General features: G+C 37.2%; 1 non-coding gene across 1 annotated transcript; it reads left to right on the top strand.

Moving 5' to 3' along the window:
- Positions 1 to 13,438: 13,438 nt before the first annotated feature.
- On the top strand, positions 13,439 to 13,545 carry LOC114372783. Its single transcript, XR_003658346.1, has one exon. It is a non-coding gene; the product is annotated as a small nucleolar RNA R71 (small nucleolar RNA).
- Positions 13,546 to 14,304: the final 759 nt, after the last annotated feature.

Below are 14,304 nucleotides of genomic sequence, written 5' to 3'. Positions count from 1 at the left end.
GGTGAAAGCGTGTGAAATTGAATTTTGAACAACATATCTGGGTTTCTACGGGAAAGGAAAATGCTACAATGCGAGGGGTATTTCTCTTAGCTCATACATAATATCGAAATTCCCAACGGTGAGAATGCTCGTAATTGGGTTGCGAACGTGGTGCTCAAATTTCACGACGATCCAACGGTGAACGAGTCCGAGATCGTTGTTTTTCTGAGACAGGTTAGGTGGCCTGCGGGAAAAAGAGAGGGTTTTGGGAGAAGGGGGAAGAAACAACATTGTGAGGCAGAGGAGGCTGTCTGAAAACTGACCTAGCATGTTGTTATTTATAGCTAGGGGCATTTACGACCTATTGTTTACTCTATTTATTTATTTATTATTTTATAAAAACAAACTTTATTTTATTCTCTATCAAACAAATAAATAAAATACCCTTCTTATTTTCTCTCAAATCATTATTTTAATTAATAATTATATCTCCTTATTTATTTATTTATTTATAAAATCTCATCATTTATTTTAAACTCTATTTATTTATAAATAACAATCCTTTTTAATCTAGTTTACGAAAATTGGGATGTTACAACCGTTGAGTGTGGTACTCAGGTTTGTAAAGTGATACACTATTTGGGGTGGATTACAATCTTCTAATCAATTATGTGATAGGAAAATATTATTGAGACAGTTCCGTGGACGTAGGTAAGAGGTGTCGTACCACGTTAAATTATTGTGTTTGTTATTATTTTTCTTCCGATGTAATCTTTGTTGTGTTCTCATAATCCTTTGTAGGTGTGAGTAATTTGAGGGAGTGTTGATTATAGAACAAATGTTGAGGGAGTGTTGATTATAGAACAAATGTATACCTTCCTTTATACATGTTATTTCCCAAATTGTTAATTAAGATAACATCCACATTCCTTTTATATTGGTCTTGCTAAATATTGCTCCTTATTCTCGATAAATTATGATCCTTACAAATTCAATGAATATGGGACCATAATTGATTACTATCTTATAAAGTTTTTATAATATTGAATGTATTACACTTTTAGAATAAGTTAATTTGCTCAGTGAAAATTATTTGGATGTGTTGAATTTGAAGACTTGGAGAAAGATGAGGTTTCAAAAAACAAGGCAAAACAAACAGACATAAACGAGGTTCAAGAAGCATTAAAAACAAGGTATAATTTTTTTTAATAATCCTCCTATTTATTTACTAGGCACTACTAATAAATTTAGTCATTTTTATACTTTTTAGTGTATATTTAATTTCTGATCAACTATATATCTTTAACTTTTGCATTAATAGTTCTAAGAAGACTACTTCGGTAGAAAAGAAAGAGATAGTAGCGGGAGAGAGTTCAACATCTACAACGAAGAAAAGAAAAACTTTACTAATTAGAGCTTCTAATGACATTGATGTATCATAAGCTACTTTTTTATTCTTAATTAGTGTATATTTACTTTTTTATAACCTGAACTTATAGTTTACTTCTGAGTTTTAGATACTATGTAATAAATTGTTAATATATCTTGTTTGTAACTAGTGGTCTTGTTTGCTTGTATCCAGGTCATTATGGAGCTGCGTAAGAAACGGCGTACGACAAATAAAAGCTTTGGAACTAATTAATATTGACCAATGACGAGACAATCTTAAACTATATATTGGGATGCCTTTAATTGTTGTTTAATTACTATGCCATTTTGATTTTGTTGTTGCCTCAAATTTCTTGTTAAACTTTTCCATATTTTTTAATTCCTCTATTTACAACTAGAATGAGAATCAAACATGTCATAAATGCTTGAACTTTAGATGATAATTTGCAACTACACATTTAGTTGGAATTGGTAAGAATTTTTTATTTCAATATTCAATATTCAATTTTGCTATTTCTTTTATCACTAATTGTGAAAGTTTGTTTATAAAATGTGAGATCAACACTTGTAATCATTCTCGCATCATTTTACCAACAATTGCATAATGGAGAAAAATTTTCTCTGTTAATTTTTACGATTATTGGTATTAATATGGTATTAGTAGTATCATTCACCATATTGACTTGATCTGTTTGTGTCAATTCACTCTCAATCTGCTTCTTCTCTTCAAAGGAAGACTTGAAAGTCATTTTTTCTATATCCTTTCTGTAAACATGGCTTGGTTCTTGCTTCTTAGTCATTGATTAGTGTGAACTACAAGTCTTAACCTGGGATTACATAAATTGAAGTTTTTCCATCCTTCATACATTGTGCTCATTATATAGATCCTTATCTATTCCCAGAACAATGAGGAGCAAGCCAACCATTTTCGTTCAAGTCTTCCATTTTCATTGAAGATGCTCATACGAAATTCTAAGATGGTCTTACACCTTTGAGTTGCTCGCTTGGAAGGACTGTGCATTTACACCTTTAAGCCACTTATTCGAATTAAAGATGGTCTTGCAAAACTTATATCAAAAATTGGGAGACTCAATTTTGTAGCTTTACCTTATCACTGGAAAAGGAAGAAAAGTTAGAGAAGGCAACACAATCCTTGGAAGACTCATCCAAAAAGTGTGTTGAGAATTAAGATTGCATGTGTAAAATTGACAATTTCAACTAAAAATTATGAGTTACAAGCTTACCAGAAGCGCCAATCAGTGGACTTTGTTGTTGGCGATTTTGTCTGAGCTATCATGAGTAAAGATCGTTTACCCACTCATTAATACAACTAGCTTATTGCTAGAAAAATCGAGTCATATTCATAGTTCTAATGCTTTCAATGTTAATTTCCTTATTGTGGTAATGCTTCTTCTGATGATGAGATGGCTTTTGATCTGTGGATGAATCTTCTCCACCCCGAAAAGGATCCTGCAGTGCAAGATTGACCAAAGTTGACCCAAAAAAGTCATTCGTGTCCATTTTTTTACAAAGGAGTACACTTTTTTGAATGGAAATGACCTTCTAAGGAGACTGCATTCCCTACTAGCAATGTGTTGATTGATATTTTAGCCAAATTCTATTGTTAAAGGGTAAAATTTGCAATTTTATCTTTATTGTTTTTTAGTCAAATTCTATCGTTTAAGAGACCATGAAAATACCCTTTGCACATTGTTCCATTAAAGCCCTCTACTTATTATATTTTGTGATCTGGAAAACAAGACCATACCTTCTCCTACTCTTGTGACTATTGGCCATAGTAATTTAAAAACAATAAATCGGGACTAACGACAATGCCACCTTGAGCACTGTGACACCCTCTACCCCGACATATAAATAAATAAAATATATAAAAAATATCGGTAACCAAATTCACACGGGTAAAAGGTTCACATTCACTTCACTATTATCAATTAAAACTTATTAAAAATATATTCGGCTCGAAACAAGGCCGTCAAAATTTCCAAAAATATTTTGTTAAATCAGTGAGATAAAATAAAATAGACTAACATTATGCAATTAATATAAAACTTATGTCCCACTGTCACATCCTATCAGAGCATTGTGTCCCGACGTCCTTCAGCACAAGGTTCCTTTAAGCACTTCACCTAGCCATCTGCTCCCCCGAGCACAAGGTTCAGGATCATCACAGGATCCAAACACTAACAACAAATTGGGAGTGAGTTATCACATTGCTAACTACTAGAGAGAAACAAAACAACATATAGTAGCCAAATACAATTTACTTAGCATATCTCACATTATTTCATCACTTTGTCATTCAAAATTCACTTTTCATCCATCAATCACACTTTTCAATCATCAATCACATTACACAAGAATCACACGTTCTGATCAAGACATGATAACACCTCAATTTCATAATAAACAATTAGCAAGCGCATGAGACAATTATGCTAAGACTCAAGCCTACATGCAATGTGGTACCATGTCAGTGAAAAACCACCTTGGGGCGCTTAGGAGTACATAATAAGACACACTACACAATGGGTTTGCAGGGTCACTCTCACTAAGTAAGATCATAGGGAGACCAGTCAGGGTCACGATGTTTTGCAAGAATGCTCCAACCATATGGGATCAAGATAGGCTTAAAGGAGCACTCAAACTCGGTGACCCCCAAGGCCTACACTCTGAAGAGTCCGTCAGGGCCTCTCCCTCCTGATTCAAGTCCAACCCCTAAAATCATTTTAGCACACAGACACTGCTAGTGAATTATACAATACCCATGACCTCACACTCGTGTCTTAAACACGTACAACATATTGCGCTACAATTTAACACTGGTTCCTAAATAGGAACCTACACTTTCTCTTTAACACTTGTTCCTAAATAGGAAACCTACACTTTCTCTTTAACACTGTGCATTTACACTTTTCTCAAGATAACACTGGTCGGGTTATTGTACAATTCACAGCTTACAACACAAATAATGTCACATCAAGAGTTAATCACACACTTATTCACAACCAAAACTCATTCATAATTTCACATCTCATAATGTCACAATCCACCATCGCATGTTTTCACGTATCTCACAATTCAACATCTGTTCTACTTTACACTTTTACTCAATCTCAATAACAATATTATAATCTCAAGGCAACATATTATTCCACAATTCATCAAATATTTCGTTTATAAGCACTGCTCATGAATTATACTATACCACGACCTCACACTCATGTTTCAAACATGTTTAACACAATTGCGCTACAATTTAACACTGGTTCCTAACTAGGAACCTACACTTTCTCTTTAACACTGTGCATAAACACTTTTCGGGTTATTGTATAATTCATAGCTCACGATATAATTAATGTAACATCAAGTGTTAAACACATCCACTTATTCACAATCGAATATCATGTCCACACTTTAACATCTCATAACATCACATCAACCATCTCATAACATTCCCAATGATATTCATAATGTACAACATACACATGTTCATGAAATTTAATCATAATATTCTCAAACTCCAACACTTAATAATTTTTGGAATCATACTATAACACTCTACAATATTATTTACATAAATTATTAATATAAATAACTACCTCTATATATATAAACTAGCATACATCATATTAAATCACAAATTTCAAAGTAAGCTTTTAATGCACAAATTCTAAATAATTATATGAACACTTTGGTCAATTTCAATTATGATATTAATTTTTTAGATTATATATAAAAACTTAAACAGAAAGAAAAAGAGAAAATAAAAAATCAATATCTCTCTAAATTTCTCCTTACTTTATTTCATCAATTCATATTAATTAGAAAAAGTACTCAATTTATAGGGTTCACGCTCAACACAATAACATATCAATTTTACAACAATTGGTCTGTCAAACATATATAATTCACTGTAATAATTTTAAGGATAAAATGAAATTACAAAAACACCCCAAAACTCATTCCAATTGATATCTCTAAGAATCCCTACACATGTTCTCACTAGTTCCCAATTGTGAATAACTCATCCCTTACCTTTAAGCGGGCTCACGTGTCTTCAGCCAGCGATAGCAGCATCTCTAGCGGTTCCTTGAGATTCCTCCAATTTTTTTCCTCTAACTGCTCCAATAGAGTTCTCAAACGTCAAAGAGACAGAGAAGGGATTGAAGCCTCCACTTGTACTGTCATCATGCGATTTATTATTCTCCCTCCAAAAATATTATCTCAAAAATTACAACGGTGAAAGCGTGCGAAACTGAATTTCTAACAACATATCCAAATTTCATGAAAATCCAACGGTTAACGAAACCGGGATCATAGTTTTTCCGAGATAGCTCTGGGTTTCTGCGGGAAAGGAAAATGCTACAATGTGAGGGGTATTTCTCTTATCTCAGATTGATCGAGGCCGTACCCGAATCAAATAAACATGAAAATGCAGTAACTAGGAAGTGATCCTAGGTCGTTTCCCAACGAGCAGTGACAAGCCAAATGTTCATAATATACTTGCAGTAACAGTAACGATGGGGGGGGGGGGGGGTTGGTTATTTGGTAATTAAAGAGCAGACAAATAAAATGGAATACGAAACTACTAATATTAAAAACGGGTTGTTTCCTCTGATTCAGAAGCCACTCTCTTATCCTGGGTTATGGAGAATTCGTCCCTAACAGTCAACCACTTAATCCAACCCTATTTCAATTTACTAAGCGAAAATCAACTTAGGGTTTTCAATACGTGATTAGGCACCATATACACCAGTTAGCCCTTCGTCCAATAAGCATGAACGCAAGTTAGGCTCAGAGGCAATTAATCGAACACGAAGCGTGCACTGATTAATATTCACGAAATTGGGATAACTGGTGAAGGGAAAACTGCCAGGAAACCACATTACAAACGAAACCTCAAAGAGAGTTGGGCTTCGTCCTCAAAAGGAAACAACACCAGAAAATCTAGCCTTCCATGGATTCAAACAAAAAACGCAAATGAAACATGAAGCAGAAACGTAAATGAACAAGAACGTAAATGAAGCAGAAACGTAAATGAACAGAAACGTAAATGAAAGTAGAAGAAGAAGCAAGAATGAACTCGTAATTAGAAGCAGAAAACGAAAATTTGCATTAAGAACGAAAACTGTAACAAGGGCACAAAAAAACGTGAAAACCTAAAACCAAAGCTCTGAATAATGAAAATAGCATAGCAGAATAGAATGCCCTCACGAATCCCAAGGCAGCTATTTAAAAAGAGTCACTCAGAGTCACTGGGCCCTATTACAATACTCTGGCCCAAAACGAAATAAACACTGAACAACATAAAATAAAATTGCGAAATTTCCTAATTAGAAATTAACTAAGGTAAGCGCTGCTTTATTTGCCCTCTTCAAGTCCACAACCAAAATCCGGATTAAGCCCAATGTTTCATTAATTCCTGAAATTAGATTAAAAACATCAAATTAGCTAAATGAGCCCAAATAATAAAACTGCCTAATTAATTGACAATTAAGACCAATCAATAATTAAAATGGTGCAAAAAGGGTTTAGAAAATAGAAGAAAATGATGGCACATCAAAACCCCCCATACTTAGCCTTTTGCACTCCTGGGCAAAATGAAACAAAGAACAAAATCCAAGGATATGAAAGGGAGACAAACAAAAACATTCACATATTTCTCAATGAACATCAAGGAATGAAAGGAATGGGTAACATCTAACATAAGGAGATCCAAAAAGTCAAGACATTCATGAAAATCATCCAAGCAACCCAATCATGGCAAAATAGTTAATCAGCTCAAGAATGAAAAGTGATAAAGCCTCACAAGATATACACTCTATCTCTCAAGTGTCTAGGCTACTATTTACCCTCAAAGCACCCATGAAAGCAAACACCACATAAACTTGGCAAGATTCTAAAATTGACAATCAACCCATAAACACAAGCACATGAGGATCAAAAGGTCTTTTAAGGTTGTAATGGGGTCAAGGACAAGGTATGGAGAAATATGGAATAAGTGGCTAAATCCCAAAGGAATAGAGGAGCAAAGGGGAATAAGTGCATATTAAAAAAAATAAAAAGAAGTAAAGATAAAAATTAAACATGAAGAGTAGAACCAAGAGTTTCATCATTCTTGTGCCATTTAAGATCTTATTCACTCAACTTTATTGCTTTTCTTTTTCTTTTTTTTTCGAATTTTTTTTTTCGATTTTTTTTTTTTTTTTACTCTTTAGCCTTTGAGAAACAACATTTCATTCAGCATGTCCAACATTTAACCAATATACAATGTACATCAAGTATGGCCCAAAATACATCATGAAGCATAGCCAACAAAACAAGTTGTCCAATGAAACAAAAACCCCCCACACTTATTCCCAAAACAATTCCAAAGCTCCAAAATTCCTTAAGGATATGGTAATATCATGGTTTTTCACTTAAGGCTTGCAGTGAGCTTCAAAACAAGGAAAGGGAAACAAGGCTCAAAAGGGCTATCAAAGGAATTAATTCAAGGTAAGTCCATTTGGCTAGAAGCTTATAAGAACAACATTGCCTTAATCATTTCCAAATATGCATGTGAATTAGGACGCATCAACAAGAATCAAGCCAAGGCTATTGTGCAAGCAATCAATGGGGCAAAACACACCAAATGATTATAATGATGGATGGCTCAAATTCTCACAAAGGTAAAATCATCACTTTTAAATTGAGCTTTCAAAACTATCATGACATGTAGAGAAGAATCAAGGATTTCAAGTCACAAAATGTCAAGAACTTTTATTTTCAAAACAATTACCCATTTCTTGAACATATCCTGTAATTCAAAGAAAAACATGCAAAGTCGTACGTGCACATGAAATTGACCCAAAATATTAAACTGAAAATCCGACGAAACTAACAACATTAACAAATTAACACAACTAACAAATTAACAAAACCAACAAAACTAGAAAAACCAAAGAACACTCCCCCCCATACTTAAACAACACATTGTCCTCAATGTAGCACAATTAAAAGATTAAAAACAATTAAATCATCAAAGAGAATCGGACAAGTGTAATAAAAGCAAAGAAGGAGATAGGAAAAGAAAAACTCCCTAAGTCATGGTGGAGGAAGAGTAGGGTGGAGTAAGGAAGTCTCTTCCACCACTACGTCCACTAAAGAAGGATTCGTGAGGAATGGCTTAAGTCGATGTCCATTGACCTTGAAGCTCTTGTTTGTGGAGTCGCTTTTGATCTCAACTGTACCATAAGGAAAAACATTAGTAACAACAAAAGGACCAATCCACTTAGACCTCAACTTACCACTCATGAGTCCAAGCCTAGAATTATACAATAACACTTTTTGCCCAACCACGAAGTCTTTTTTAACTATCATGCTATCATGGAACTTCTTGGTCTTTTCTTTCTAGAACTTGGCATTCTCGTAGGCTTCTAGGCGGATTTCATCTAACTCACTCAGTTGCAACTTCCTTTCCTCGCCAGCTTGATCCATAGAGAAGTTGCAAGTCTTCACTGCCCAGTATGCTTTGTGCTCAATTTCCACTGGAAGATGACATGCCTTTCCAAAGACAACCCGATAAGGAGACATTCCTATGGGTGCTTTGTAGGCAGTCCGATGTGCCCAGAGAGCATCATCAAGCCTGGTACTCCAATCTTTCCTGCTTGGTTGCACAATCTTCTCTAGAATTCTCTTGATTTCCCTGTTAGAAATTTCTGCCTGTCCATTAGTCTGGGGGTGGTATGGTGTGGATACCCTGTGTACCACCCCGTACTTTTTAAGCAGGGCATGCATTGTCCTGTTGCAAAAATGGGTTCCTTGATCACTAACAATTGCTTTTGGTACTCCAAACCTGCAAAACAGATTAGACCTGACAAAGTCTACGACAACTTTAGCATCATTAGTTCTAGTGGGCTTGGCTTCCACCCATTTTGAAACATAATCAACTGCAAGGAGAATATAAACATAACCAAAAGAGACAGGAAAAGGACCCATGAAATCTATACCCCAGACATCAAACACCTCACAGAATAGCATAGGTTGCTGAGGCATTTGTTGTCGCCATGTAAGTGTATTTCCTGCTCTCTGACACTGCTCACAAGTGCTGCAGATCTTCCACGCATCTTTAAAGATGGTGGGCCAATAAAAACCACAATCAAGCACTTTGCGAGCTGTCCTTTGAACACCCAGATGACCTCCCGGTGCGGAAGAATGACAGAACTGCAGGACTGAGTCAGTCTCATGATCTGGAATGCACCGTCTAATGACCTGATCACTGCACAATTTCCACAAGTAGGGGTCATCCCAAATAAAATGCTTAGTATCACTTTTAATCTTATCTTTTTGGGCCTTAGATGCTAAGGAAGGAAAAACAGAGGCAACTAAATAATTGACAATGTTAGCAAACCAGGGAGTAGAAAGAGAGTCAGAAATACTATACAATATATACAAATGATCATCCGGGAAATCATCCCGAATAGGTGAATCTGCATCAGAGACACGTTCGATCCGACTCAAATGATCAGCAACTAGATTTTGTGCTCCGCTCCTATCACGGATCTCCAAGTCAAACTCTTGGAGCCAGAGCATCCATCGGATCAACCTAGGCTTAGAATCAGCCTTCTTCAACAAGTACTTTAGAGCTGCATGGTCAGTATAAACAATAATGCGAGTACCAAGCAAATAAGATCGAAATTTTTCAAGAGCAAAAACTATGGCTAGAAGCTCTTTCTCAGTAGTAGTATAATTTGCTTGGGCAGCATCTAAAGTCCTAGAAGCATAATATATCACCCTGGGAAATTTATCAATTTTCTGAGCAAGGACAGCCCCCAATGCATAATTTGATGCATCACACATAAGCTCAAAAAGGGCTGTCCAATCGGGTGCCTGGATGATGGGGGTGGTAGTCAACGCTCTTTTGAGGCAATCAAAAGCCTCTTTGCATCTGTCATTAAAGTCAAACTCCACCTCCTTTTGCAACAAGTTGGATAGTGGAAGGGCTACTTTGCTAAAATCCCTTATAAAGCGCCTGTAGAATCCTGCATGACCAAGAAAAGATCGCACCTATCGCACACAAGAGGGGTAAGGCAATTGTGAAATAACAGAAATTTTTGCAGGATCTACTTCAATGCCCTTATTGGAAATAATGTGGCCTAAAACTATACCTTGCTCAACCATAAAATGACATTTTTCAAAATTTAGAACAAGGTTAGTTTCAATGCATCTATTCAAAACTTTTTCCAAACTATTCAAACAACCATCAAAAGAGGATCCATATACAGTGAAATCATCCATAAACACCTCTATGCAATTTTCTAAAAAATCACTGAAAATACTAATCATGCACCGCTGGAAGGTACCAGGGGCATTGCACAGACCGAAAGGCATCCTCCTATAAGCAAAAGTGCCGAAGGGGCAGGTGAATGTGGTCTTTTCCTGATCCTTATGAGCAATAGTAATTTGCATATAACCAGAAAAACCATCAAGGAAACAGTAGTGGGATTTACCTGCCAGGCGTTCAAGCATCTGGTCAATGAATGGCAGGGGAAAATGGTCCTTTTTGGTAACCTGGTTCAGTCTCCTATAGTCAATGCAGACTCTCCAACTGTTCTGCACCCGAGTAGGAATCAGCTCCTCCTTCTCATTTTTGATCACTGTGAGGCCAGTCTTTTTCGGCACTACCTGGACGGGACTCACCCATTGGCTGTCGGAGATAGGATAAATGATTCCAGCTTGCAAAAGCTTGGTTATCTCCTTCTTCACTACATCAAGAATCACCGGGTTGAGTCTTCTCTGTGGCTGTCTTACTGGTTTAGCTCCATCCTCTAAATTTATTCGATGCATACATGTGGATGGGCTAATACCAGGAATGTCCGCCAGGGTCCAGCCTATAGCCTTCTTATGCTTCTTGAGAACTGACAACAACTTCTCCTCTTGCTCATCAGCAAGGGAGGCAGATATAATCACTGGAAAACTCTTGCTATCATCCAAGTAAGCGTATTTTAAATTTGATGGCAGAGGCTTCAATTCTGGTGTGGTCGGCTGGACAGTGGTAGAAGGAGATGGTTTCTCAGCCTTTACCTCATAAAGAAAGTCAGAGGTATGTGTACTTCCTGAAACATGGTTAGTCCTATCTGACTCTATAAAATCAATCTCAAGAGGTAAAACACCACCACCAGGCATGCAATCAATATCACTCTCAGATTCACTCTCAGCATCAAATTCAGACATATGATCAAGTACAATTTCAGACTCAATGCATGAAGAGTGAGAGGCATGCAGATTAGAATAAAGATCAGTCATGTATTCATCAACAACATGGTCAATTATTTCAGCACGAAATACAGAAAGATCTTCAGATGGGTATTTCATAGCATCCAGAATATTAAAATGAACAGTTATATCACCAAACTCCATGGACAGTGTGCCTGCATAAACATCTATCTTAGTTCTAGTAGTTTTCATAAAGGGTCTGCCTAGAATGATGGGAACTGATCCTTGAGAAAATCCATCTTCCATATTCAAGATATAAAAATCAACAGGGAAAATCAGTTCACCAACTCTAACTAAGACATCTTCTATGAAACCAACAGGATAGGCAACACTTTTATTAGCTAAATGAATTACCACATCAGTTGACTGCAAGGGACCTAGAGATAGAGAATTAAAAATCGACAGAGGCATAACACTAACAGAGGCTCCTAAATCTAGCATGGCATTGTCAAACTTACTATTCCCTATAATACAAGGTATGCTGAATGTACCTGGATCTTTGCATTTTTCAGGAATTTGAGGAACAGATTTACCAATCAATGCGAAGACATTTCTGCCCATGCTAATTCATTCACTTCCTTTAAGCTTCCGCTTATTAGTGCACAGCTCCTTCAAGAATTTGGCATATCTTGGAATTTGCTTTATTGCATCCAACAGAGGTATGTTTACCTCTACTTTTCTAAACGTTTCCAAGATCTCCTTCTCTGCCTCTTCCATTTTTTTGTTGGAAACTGCTCTTGGAGGGAATGGAAGAGGGGGAATGTGCTGCTTCTGCAAATCAGAATTACCTGTGGAAGAAGATTCACCTGCACAGAAATTGTTAGGTAGATTTTTGTCATCACCTTTTTCTGGAATAGAGTGAAGTTTGGAAGGTTCATTTGCAGATGAGGAAGGTGCTACGGGTTGAGGTCCTTGACACTGCTTTCCCGACCTCAATGAAATGGCACTGACATTTTTGGGGTTTTGGACAGCTTGAGAAGGCAGCTTGTCAGAATTCTGGGACTGTTGTTGATTCAATTGAGTAGCTAATTGTCCCATCTGATTGGTTAAGCTCTGAATGGAGGCTCTGGTCTCTTGCTGAAACTGCATGTTCTGCATAGTCATTTGCCTCACAAGTTCTTCGAGGGAAGGTTGTGGAGGGGCCTCAACTGTTGGCTGTTTCTGGGGTTGTTGCTGTTGTTGGATTGGTGGAGGAATGTATGGTCTACTTGGGCCAACAGCATTTTGGAAGGAAGGAGCAGGCTGCTGTTGTTGTTGCTGAGGGCTGGACCATCTGAGGTTAGGGTGATTCCTCCATCCAGGGTTGTATCTGTTGCTGGAAAGGTCATAATTGCTCTGCTGTGGTTGATTTTGCTGCTGAGGTTGAGGAGGTCTATTGTAAATATTTGCAGCATAAGCTTCAGGCTGCTCAATTGCTCCAGGTTGCTGCATGGAAGGGAAAAGGTCTGTATGGTGGTCAGCAGAGGAGCACAAACCACAAACCCTTGCGACAGGTACAGATTTCTGATTCAAGGCCAGCTGGGTTACCAAGTTGACCAACGCATCCAGTTTGCCTTCAAGCTTCTTAGTTTCAGATGATGCAGATGGGTTTGTAGCTACCTCATGCACTCCTCTAATGACTATGGCATCATTTCTGGCGCTAAACTGCTGGGAGTTGGAGGCCATCTTCTCAATTAAATTTCTGGCTTCAGCAGGAGTCATGTCTCCAAGGGCTCCACCACTGGCAGCATCTATCATACTTCTCTCCATATTACTGAGTCCTTCATAAAAATATTGGAGAAGAAGCTATTCTGAAATCTGATGGTGGGGGCAACTGGCACATAGTTTCTTAAATCTCTCCCAGTACTCATACAGGCTCTCTCCACTGAGTTGTCTAATACCTGAGATATCCTTCCTGATGGTTGTGGTCCTGGAAGCAGGGAAAATTTTTTCTAAGAATACTCTCTTAAGGTCATCCCAGCTCGTGATGGACCTTGGAGCAAGGTAATACAGCCAGTCCTTTGCCACTCCCTCTAATGAATGAGGAAAAGCCTTCAGAAATATGTGATCCTCTTGGACATCTGGGGGTTTCATGGTGGAGCAGACAATGTGAAATTCTTTCAAATGTTTGTGCGGGTCTTCACCTGCAAGGCCATGAAACTTTGGAAGCAAATGAATCAGTCCAGTCTTAAGAACATATGGGACATCCTCATCAGGGTATTGGATGCACAAGCTTTCATAGGTGAAATCAGGTGCAGCCATTTCCCTTAGAGTCCTCTCACGAGGTGGAGGTTGTGCCATGTTCTCAGAATGTGCAAAATCAGAATGCTCAGAATCAGAATGCTCAAAATTATAATGCTCAAGATCAGGATGTTCAAAATCACCAATAACAGAATGCACAGATTCACCAGTTATGGAATGCTCAGAATGATCAAAAGGTATAAAATGATGCCTAACTAATCTATGAAATGTCCTATCTATCTCAGGATCAAAGGGTTGTAAGTCAGATGGATTGCCTCTAGTCATACACTACATTCAGCATGCACACAACTAGTTGCCTTGTCATGTAAATAAAGGTGTAGGTTTGAACTACAGCTACCCTCAAATGATATTCAAATGACTTGAAATTTTGTGAGCAGCCTTATAAAATGATGAGAAGATAGCACAAAAAATTTCAGACAA

Source organism: Glycine soja, chromosome 10 (genome assembly GCF_004193775.1).
Source record: "Glycine soja cultivar W05 chromosome 10, ASM419377v2, whole genome shotgun sequence".
In the NCBI taxonomy this organism is placed as follows: domain Eukaryota; kingdom Viridiplantae; phylum Streptophyta; class Magnoliopsida; order Fabales; family Fabaceae; genus Glycine; species Glycine soja.
Note: the sequence above shows the minus strand (reverse complement) of the source record. Positions and strands in the feature narration are given on the sequence as shown.